At 36.0% G+C, this 10,691-nt stretch overlaps 1 protein-coding gene across 1 annotated transcript in view; it reads left to right on the top strand.

Moving 5' to 3' along the window:
- The window catches only part of LOC136841468 (neuropeptide Y receptor type 6-like), a 393,507-nt gene that overhangs the window by 312,010 nt on the left and 70,806 nt on the right, over positions 1–10,691 (top strand). The gene's annotated exons all lie outside the window — the stretch shown is intronic.

The following is a 10,691-nucleotide window of genomic DNA, read 5'->3' as shown; positions in this document are numbered from 1 at the left end:
GTAAACAGAAGGCAGTGCTGATCCATAATATAAATTCATGTGTATGTATGTATATGTATATGTATATATATATATATATATATATATATATATATATATACTATATATATACTGTATATATATGTATATATGCACATTTAAGCAATCAAGCAAAGATAGTTTTGCATGAGTGTCACCCCAAGCAAAGAGTCCTTAATAAATGAAAAGTAGTTTTCATTTGAGTATTTTCTTTTTTGCAAATAATCACTATATCATATCTCTATTTTCTCAGAAGGAAAACGTCCAGTGACAGCTGCTAAAGAATAGAAGCACTGGGAAAACGACATGTTTGCGAAACTGATAAAAAAAATGGTAGTTTCGTTTTCTTAAGATGGTTCTTATTGATATAATGGTTATTAGTTAGATACAAGTATTAATGATGATGATAAGGATGGTAACGAGGGGTATAGTCAGTATTTATTATATAAACAGATACGGTAATGACTGTAGATACAATGTAGGTGTCAGTAGAGATTAAAGTGAAAATGACAATCACAACAATTAGAGATAATCAAAATTATAACATTGCAGAACTGAAACAAAAAAAATGCCATTATTCAAATTTAATGTTCACTGTTACCGGCGACTACAATAATAAAATGCGAGTGGATCTTGTCTGTCCTCCTCCCGGGTGACAGTAAGAGAGACATGACACAGCCACCCACCCCTTGCGAACCGGTTTGTCCGCCCCGGGTGGTTGCGGGGTAGACAGGGGTTCGGGAGGGTAGGGAAGACAGCAGCGCCGGGTTCCAGCGCGCGCAACAAGCTCGTTTCTTAATAATAAGCGGACACAATACACTATCCCCAAATATTTGTACATTTTTATGATAGTAAACTATTGCTGACTATCTCGCCCATCTCCGATCACAACGAATTTCAATTGTCCTTTTGTATAAATTTTTTCCCAGTTTTTATTTTTGCCTTTTTTTTTTACGGGGAATCATATTTCGCGATACGAAAAATATAACGCATCCCGCCGAAGTAATGATCCCGCCAATGGAGCAGTGCCCGAATATCTGGGCCATTATGAAAGTGCACAATTCTCTCCGGCTATAATTTATGATTTCCATATGGATGTATATATATGATGATCTCTCTGTCGGCAGTTCCATTCCATATTAAAATGAGAGCGTAATATTAACCAGCCATGAATATCAATGGAAACAAGAGCGCTCATTTTCGAACGCGCCCCGGAAGTGAGTGACAGCCATTGTGAACGCGTATTTTCATCCGCGTCTAACTTTATTAATTATTATTATTATTATTATTATTATTATTATTGTTGTTAAGAAATTCACAATCTCGTGACAAACAATATGTGTAATAAAAATCCAAAATTATATAGTAATATATTTACTATATAATTGTGGATTTTGATTACACATTATTATTATTATTATTATTATTATTATTATTATTATTATTATTATTATTATTATTATTATTATTATATTATTAATATTATTATTATTTCTGCCAAGGCCGATTAGTTGTTAGGATATGAGGTAAATATTGAATTTGTTTATTTATTATTAATTAATTAATTAATTTGGTTGCCAAATCTAACCCTCATTTAATGGAGATTCAGTTAAAAATAATAACCAGTTTTGAGGTGTAGAGCCGTCAGTGCACCTCACGTGATGCACTGTAGGCATTACTAAACGGTAAGCCATCTTCCCTTCGACCATTAGCAACTTCCACTTTTTAGCCTATTACTAAACCACCATTCCCGCTCTCTCTCCCCAGTCATGCTGTCCAACACCTCTAACATTTGTCTTCATAATTATATGTTTTCATCTCTCCCCGGATTTTGATTTTCAGGTCTGAATGAGCTTTTTCATATAGTATTTCCAAAATCAAACCGATGAAGAATATTTTGTCATTCTTCTGAATTTGAGTAGGCCAAAGAAGAGAAATGTAGACTTATTATTGTTTGTAAAAAGTCATGCTTTAATCTGGAGGCTTGAGACAGACAGACAGACAGAGAAACAGTTGCTATAAGGTTTAGATAAAGTAGATAACTTGAAAATGAAAAGGAGACAAAGAATTTGATAAATAAAATTGACCATAAAAGAGAAGACAGTATAAACTAATATTGAAGAAGACAGCTAGAAAAACTGAAAGAGAGAGAGAGAGAGAGAGAGAATAAATAACAAGACAGAAAGAGGGGGAAAGAGAGAGAGAGGAGGAACAACAAGAAATACGCAGAAGACAGAGAAATTATAATAGAATGAGTATGTAAATCCCAAGTCGCTACCATTATGCAATGAGAGAGAGAGAGAGAGAGAGAGAATATAAATAACAAGAAAGACGGGAAAAAATTAGAAAACAGTAAAAGATGAGAGGAAAGACGTTCTCTCTCTCTCTCTCTCTCTCTCTCTCTCTCTCTCTCTCTCTCTCTCTCTCTCTGATACACTGAAGCAGAGAGAGAGAGAGAGAGAGAGAGAACTAGAACACTCTGTGTACGTTTAGATTTAGAGACGCCGAGTGCCCCGGCATCTCCACACAGAGACACACTCAGCTACTTAGGCTCAGAGCTGGTTCGTCAATTTTCCGAGAGAGTGGCGAGAGGTTCACTTGTCCAAAACACTGGTGATATCCTCAGCTCGCTGCACCGATGTCTAATCAATCATTACGCCTCCCAACCATATTCTTAGGTGAAAGGAAGGAGAGGAAAAAGAGGAAGAGGAGGAGGAGGAGGAGGAGAAGGAGAAACGGAGGCAGGGGGAACAGATAGAGAGATAGAGAGAGAGACAGAGAAGGGAAGGATGAGGAGAGGGAAGCAGTATCAGGACTTGCTCAGTATAAATGACAGGGGAGATGGGAAAGAGAGAGAGAGAGAGAGTATAAAGGGAAGGATGAGGAGAAAGAGAGGTAGGATTCTGAGACGTAGGAATAATGAAAATGGAGAAAGAGAGAGAGAGAGCGTAAAGGGAAGGATGAGGAGGAGAAAAAGGATTCTGAGACGTAGGAATAATGAAAATGGAGAAAGAGAGAGAGAGAGAGCGTAAAGGGAAGGATGAGGAGGAGGAAAAAGGATTCTGAGATGTTAGGATTAATGAAAAGGGAGTGAATAAGTAGGAAGTGATAATAAGTTTTTTTTATTTTATAAATAAAATATTATAAAAAAAATAAATAGCTGTATTTATGACGAAGCTGAATTTAATCACCATTTCATAAGCTTCATGAAACGAATAGAACTCATAACAATATACATTATCAGGTAGAAGATAGACTTGAGTATTCAGTGCAAATATGCATATTTATCATATGAAAGATAGAGCCCTCTGGATAATAAGACCACACTTTATTACACGTTTCTGTATTCAGTTGCTTCAGTATTTCCAAGACCTTAGGGAGGCAATATGGTGTTAATGATACGAGAAAGGAAAATTATGATCAAGTATTAATAGTGTTATAGACAGTCTCGATATACATTATATGATATAGTTTCAGTAAACGAGAATGTATATAAAAAGGGAACAAGGAATATGATTGGCAGTAAAATAAAAAGAAATGAGGACTTATTAAGAATGAGTCTCTGTTTTTCCTTAGAATAACTCACTTGATCGTAGAATTATTAAGTCCGGTATCTCATCATTAGAGGTTGATTCAGTATCCTTGATGCTTGAATTTTCCACCCTATGTAAAATCTTTGGCCACAGTCTTGTATGGGCCTGTGGCGAAGGCGTGAGTAAGAGGCTGCGTCTACAAACTTACCAGTTTATTCAAACAACAAACAAACAGGTCAACAGCTCTTGCTAACGAAACCGAGGTCAGAGCACAGTCAACTGTGTTTGTTGGAGGATGGAAAGATGCATATAAATCATTATACAAGACACGAGTGAAGTTATGATACTCTAACTGGAATGCTGACATTGTAATGTTTGCGCTAAGAATGATACATTTAACATAATGATATGAATGAGAATATATGTACAAAGGATTCGTGACATCTGCTGAGTTTCTTGTATTACGATACATTACAAATGTTTTGAAAATTTTGTCGTTACCTTTTATTGATATGCCATATAATAGCAACATATCCTAGCTGACAACCGGCGCTGCCCGAGAAAACTCTGAATGACAACCGATAAACTCTCTCTCTCTCTCTCTCTCTCTCTCTCTCTCTCTCTCTCTCTCTCTCTCTCTCACTACGTGCCTGATTATTCAAAGGCCTCTTGTCTTGACACATGTTTTTTAGTCTGAGCGCAATATATGGCGCTAAGTGTCACTTTTTGGATATAAGTACGCCAGACATAAGCTGTCTTGGCATTCAGACCATTCTAACTCGAGCGAAATTAAATGTTAATATAGAAAGGTAAAATGCCTCGTTGACGGGAATAAGAATAGGAATTGGGAATAAGAAGAGGAATGGGAATAAAAATAGGAATTCGGAACAGGAATGGGAATAAGAATATGAATTAGGAATAAGGGTAGGAATGGGAATACGAATATGAATTAGGAATAAGAATAGGAATGGGAATAAGAATAGGAATTAGGAATAAGAATTGGAATGGGAATATGAGTAGAATAGGAGTGAGCGAAAAATCCTTATTTGATATAATGTAAAATGAGGATTTTTCACTCATTCCTATTCCTGTTCTTATTCCTGTTCCTATTCTTATTCCTTATTCAAGGAGGCATTTTACCTTTGCGCAAATGCACAAGCACTTAGGCTAAATGCACAACCACGCATGCGCAAGCAAGCAAGCACAATTTTACGCAAACCCCAAAGCGAAATGGTTTCCGATCCAGCAATTCATATACATCATTTTTGCAGTGAATTTAAAAGGAAAAAATTATGACTCATATTCACCCCAAATTCAATTTCTCTTATATAACATAAACCCCCCGCGCAACGTTTCAAAATGAGAGGCCTTCAGAAAGCAACTAAAACCCTTAATAATAAAAAAAAAATATTAATCATTGGCCAATATCAGATTAAATTTCATTTCCAATGCAGCCTAATTCTAAATTGGTCACGGAAACGCTACGGTTCTCGGAACTCAGTTAATGCCATAAATTGGGCATTACGGAAAATGTATTGTAGTGTGTTTTGGACTCTTCTTTTCTTTGTTTTTTTGTGTTTGTTTTGAATTGTTTTTTATTTTTTTATTTTATTTATTTATTTTTTTTTTTTTTTGCTCTGCCGTTTACTCAGTTCAGATCTGAAATTCGTCTTTTTCTGTGTCTTCCTTTTATTTTATATATTATAGATATATATGATTCTAACCGTCCTAAATTTATTTGATATACATACATACACAGACTCATATATATATATATATATATATATATATATATATATATATATATATATATATATATATATATATTATATATATATATTATATATATATATATATATATATATATATACTATATATACTATATATATATATATATATATTTATGTGTACATATACATACATACATACGTACAAACAAACATACTGCGTGACTTTTTAATTTTCACAAATATTAAGCCACAATACCGTGTAATATCCAGTTCACTATACGTTGGGAATAACTCGTACCCAAGGGAGTTACAGACAAGAGCCTAGTCCCCGACAGGATTTGAATCAGCGGCTGGTTTAGCAATAACGATTGATAGTGACATTGACCACCTGGCTATCAAGATTTATATATATATGTATATATATATATATATATATGTATATATACACATATATATATACAGTATATACTGTATATATACAGTATATATATATATATATATATATATATATATATATATATATATATATATAACTCTTGATAATGGGTGGTCAATACTATCAACTGTCATTAAGTAACTAAATCCGTTGATTCAAAATCCTACCGGGGACGATAGCTTTTATGTCTATAATTCCCTTTGGGTGTTATTGTCAACGTATAGTGAGCTGGGTATTAAAATATATTTACAATGGCTTAATATTTTGATCATTAAAAGTCACGCAGTATATCTTATGTATGTATGTATATAATGACTATGTATGTCAGTGTATACATACATACATACATATATACACATACACACACATATATATATATATAAGTAAATATGTATGCATGTGTTTGTGTACATGTAGTATATGAAATAAATTTAGGACAGTTAGAATTATATATATATATATATATATATATATATATATATATATATATATATATATATATATATATATATAAAAATAAAAAAGGTGAAAAAAGACAATTTGATCTGAACTGAGCAAACGGCAGAGCAAAAAAATAAATAAATAAACAAACACACACACAAAAAAAGAAGAGTCCAAAGCACACAAACAATACACTTCCGTAAAGCCCAATTTATGGCATTAACCGAGTTCCGAGAACCGTAGCGTTTCCGTGACCAATTTAGAATTAGGCTGCGTTGGGAATGAAATCTGATACTGGCCAATGGTTAATATGTTTTTTTTTATTATTAAGGGTGTTAGTCGTTTTCTGAAGGCCTCTCATTTTGAACCGTTGCGCGGGGGCTTATGTTATATGAGAGAAATTGAATTTGGGGTGAATATGAGTCATAATTTTTTCTTTTTAAATTCACTGCAAAAATTATGGATGTGAATTGCGGGGTCGGAAACCATTTCGCTTCGGGGTTTGCGTAAAATTGTGCTTGCTTGCGCATGCGTGGTTGCGCAAGAAAAAACTTGCACCCCTCGTTCAAATAGTTATAAAATCAAGTAAATGAACACAACAATAAATAATAATAATCCACACATCTCTCACCTAGACACCGTAGAACCTTACAACAAAAAGCTGCATTATAATTTTTCTTTTACTCCAAGGACTTTCCGTAGCAACCCACGACAGTGCTCCCTTATCTGTGTAGGCCAAGCCTCGGGGAATAAATAACTCATAGGCGAGGTGGAGAACGTGATGAGGTCACATCTCCAGGGGGTGGATTGACCTCTTTCCTTATTGAGGCAGTGTTATGGGAATTATTGAACATTGAGAGAGAGAGAGAGAGAGAGAGAGAGAGAGAGGTCTGAGGTAGAGGCTAAAAGGTTTAAAAGAGAGAGTGACGAGGCTCTGATATGGAACTTAGTTGAGAGAGAGAGAGAGGCCAAAAGGTTTAAGGCAATACTTTGAAAGATAGATTGATCCAGCTTTGATATAGGACTTAGTTTCACAAAAGCCTCAAGATTTAGATTTACGAGAGAGAGAGAGAGAGAGAGAGAGAGAGAGAGAGAGGGGCGCCAAAAGGTTTAAGGCAATACTTTGAAAAGATAGATTGAAAGCTTTTGATATAGGACTTAGTTTTACAAAAGCCTCAAGATTTGATATAGAGAGAGAGAGAGAGAGAGAGCCTCAAGATTTAGATTAAGAGAGAGAGAGGGGGGGCCAAAAGGTTTAAGGCAATATTTTGAAAGATAGATTGATTTAAGCTTTTGATATAGGATTTAGTTTCACAAAAGCCTCAAGATTTAGATTAACGAGAGAGAGAGAGAGAGAGAGAGAGAGAGAGAGAGAGAGGAGATTTACACCAGCATTGAAGGTTCTAAGGGAGGAAGCGTGAGCACCGGTTGCTGAATAATTATTCAGCCTATGAGTTATTTATTGAAAGGTCGTGTTTCACTGGCTGTAAACGGAGAGTAACAGAATTCTGCTATATAAAATATGATGCTTCTCTTCTCGTTTATTCCCCCCCCCATGGGGGCCAGATGAGTAACGGGTTTGGGCCTGGTTTTAAAGGAGTCTTTAAGGTGAGGTTACAATATACACACTTTTCTTTATCTGCCTGAAACCATATTAGGCCAACAACATGTCTGTCTACCTGGAACCATATTAGGCATTAGGCCAACAGGAGCACGGACGAATTGTCGTATATCGAAGGTAACATTAATTGACTAAACGTTTGTTGAAGATAGGTCTGTTGAAGAAAATTTTTTAGGAAAAACGTTTATTGACGAAACTGTTATTGAAGCCACGTTCATGGAAGATGCGTTTACTGAAGAAACATTTATCGACGGAGCATTTCTTAAACAAACGTTTATCGAAGAAACATTTCTCGACGGAACATTTCTTAAATAAACGTTTACTGAAGAAACATTTATCGACGAAACATTTCTCAAAGAAACGTCCACTAAAGAAACATTTATCGACGAAACACTTCCTAAATAAAAGTTCATTGAAGAAACATTTATCGACGAAACGTTTTCTTAAATAAACGTTTATTGAAGAAACATTTATCGAAGAAACACTTCCTAAACAAAATTTCATTGAAGAAACATTTATTGATGAGGACGTTTATTGACGAAAACGTTCCTCCCCGTAGGGAGGTATTGCCGTCAGTGCACCTCCTGCGGTGTACTGTAGGCATTACTGAAGGTTCTTAGCAGCGTCCCTTCCATGCCCCCTAGCTGCAACCTCTTTCATTACTTTTACTGTGCCTCCATTCATATTATCTCTCTTCCCCCTCTTAACGAACACAATGCAACTGCTTTGAGGTTTTCCTCCTGTTACACCTTTCAGACCTACCTGCTCTCAATTTCCTCTCCAGCGCTGAATGACCTCATGGGTCCCAGTGCTTGGCCTTTGGCATAAACTCTGTATTCAGTTCACACAAGTGGTTAACTGAGCCACGCACCATATGACGTCATCGAACGTTGCGAAATGTCAGCGGGGAGGAGAGGTGTTGTGTCTTTCTCGTGTGGAAAATGGAGTAGTTCCGACTCAGTAGGGGAGATTTTTGCGGGGATTCGAGGGACCAGAAGCAATCATTCGTTCGTTGTTTCTGGGGAAAGTGTTGAGAAAGAGGACGCTGATGGAGTTGTGCATAATGTTGTTGAAATATTTGGTATTTTTTGTGTGTTATGGAACAGTTGCACGGTACAAATGAAGTTGTGAATAGTGTTTTACAAATACCTGTTAATTTTTAAGTCGGTGTTCATGATGGAACATTTGTAAATAGGTGTTTATTGTGAAACACCAGAACAATACAAGCCTTTTTTTTTTTGTAGATCATTGTTCACAAGATATAGCACAAATACCTCGTTTTTAGTTTTCTGTAAAAGAAAACTATTGAGATGGCTATTTGTCTGTCCGTCCGCACTTTTTTCTGCCCGCCCTTTAAATCTTAAAAACTGCTGAGGCTAGAGGGCTGCAAATTGGTATGTTGATCATCCACCCTCCAGTCATCAAACGTACCAAATTGCAGCCCCCTAGCCTCAGTAGTTTTTATTTTGTTTAAGGTTAAATTTAGCCATGATTTTGCGTCTGGCACCGCTACATGTGCCAACAACACAGGCCACCACCGGGCCGTGGGTGAAAGTTTCATGGGCCGCGGCTGAGAGCTTCATACAACATTATATGCTGTACAGAAATCTCGATAGCGCTGAAGAAACTTCGGCGCATTTTTTACTTGTTTTGTTTTAATCTGTGTTTATCGTGCAACAGTTGAACAAGAAATATATATTTTTTTTATTAAGTGTTAACCGTGAAATAATTGTACTGGACAATTACTTCGGTTTTCTCTTTTTGAAACTGGTGCTCATTATGAAATAATCGTGAAATACAAATACTGTACTTTTTAACCTGTGTTCGTTGTCAAACAGTTTTACAATACAAATACTGCTTATTTTTAAATCGATGTTCCTCCGCAGGGGGTTAGTGCCGTCAGTGCATCTCATGAGGTGCACTGCAGGCATTACTTAAGATTCTTTGCAGCGTGCCTTCGGCCCCTAGCTGCAGCCCCCTTTCGTTCCTTTTACTGTGCCTCCTTTCATATTCTCTTTCTTCCATCTTACTTTCCACCCTCTCCTCACACTTGATTCATAATGCAACTGCTTTGAGGTTTTCCTCCTGTTACACCTTTCAGACCTTTTACTGTCAATTTCCGTTTCAGCGCTGAATGACCTCATGGGTCCCAGTGCTTGGCCTTTGGCCTAAATTCTATATTCAGTTCAATTGAATTGAAATCGATGTTCATTATGAAACTGTAGGATAGTAGAATCAATGTTATTTTTAAAACTGGCGTTCGCTATGAAACAATTATACGATAAAAATTCGTTTTTTAAATAGGTTTTATTATGGTACAGCTGTGCAGTACAAATACTTTGTATTTTTTAAACCGGTGTTCATTGTGAAACGAGTAAAATACAAACTATTGTTTTTACTAAATCAATGTTCATTATAAAATGATTTATGCAATGCAAATACTTCGTCCATTAAATCATTGTTCATTAGGAAACAAGTGGAAAATAGGCTTATGACTGAACGGAGACGTGTGTGATAATTGGGAAAGCTTCACGAACGATACAGGAAATCTCTGTTTTTCGAAAAGGCTCGTGTCCGTGGATGTCACATCCTACAACCCAGTCCTTTTAAAAAGAAATAATAATATTTTCAGCAAATACGAAGAGGCAGCATTAAATACAAATCTGTCGAAGGACTGAGAATTCACAGCAGACTGTTCTGAGCATTACGAAAATTGAAATCTTTAAATGTGTTGCCAGCCATGCTAGAAAGACCACATAGATCAATGATTTTAACACCAGCTGTTCTAAGGTTTTGATAAGTGCTGGGGCCACTTTCGGCCATTCAGCGCTTGAGACAGCGAAAAGAGGGCGTTGGAGAGGTTGGACAGCCAGGTAAAGAGATCTAGAAAGTAAAGGAAATGAAGTACAAGG

This window comes from Macrobrachium rosenbergii, chromosome 9, assembly GCF_040412425.1.
Source record: "Macrobrachium rosenbergii isolate ZJJX-2024 chromosome 9, ASM4041242v1, whole genome shotgun sequence".
NCBI lineage: Eukaryota > Metazoa > Arthropoda > Malacostraca > Decapoda > Palaemonidae > Macrobrachium > Macrobrachium rosenbergii.
This window is presented reverse-complemented; position numbering and strand designations above follow the sequence as displayed.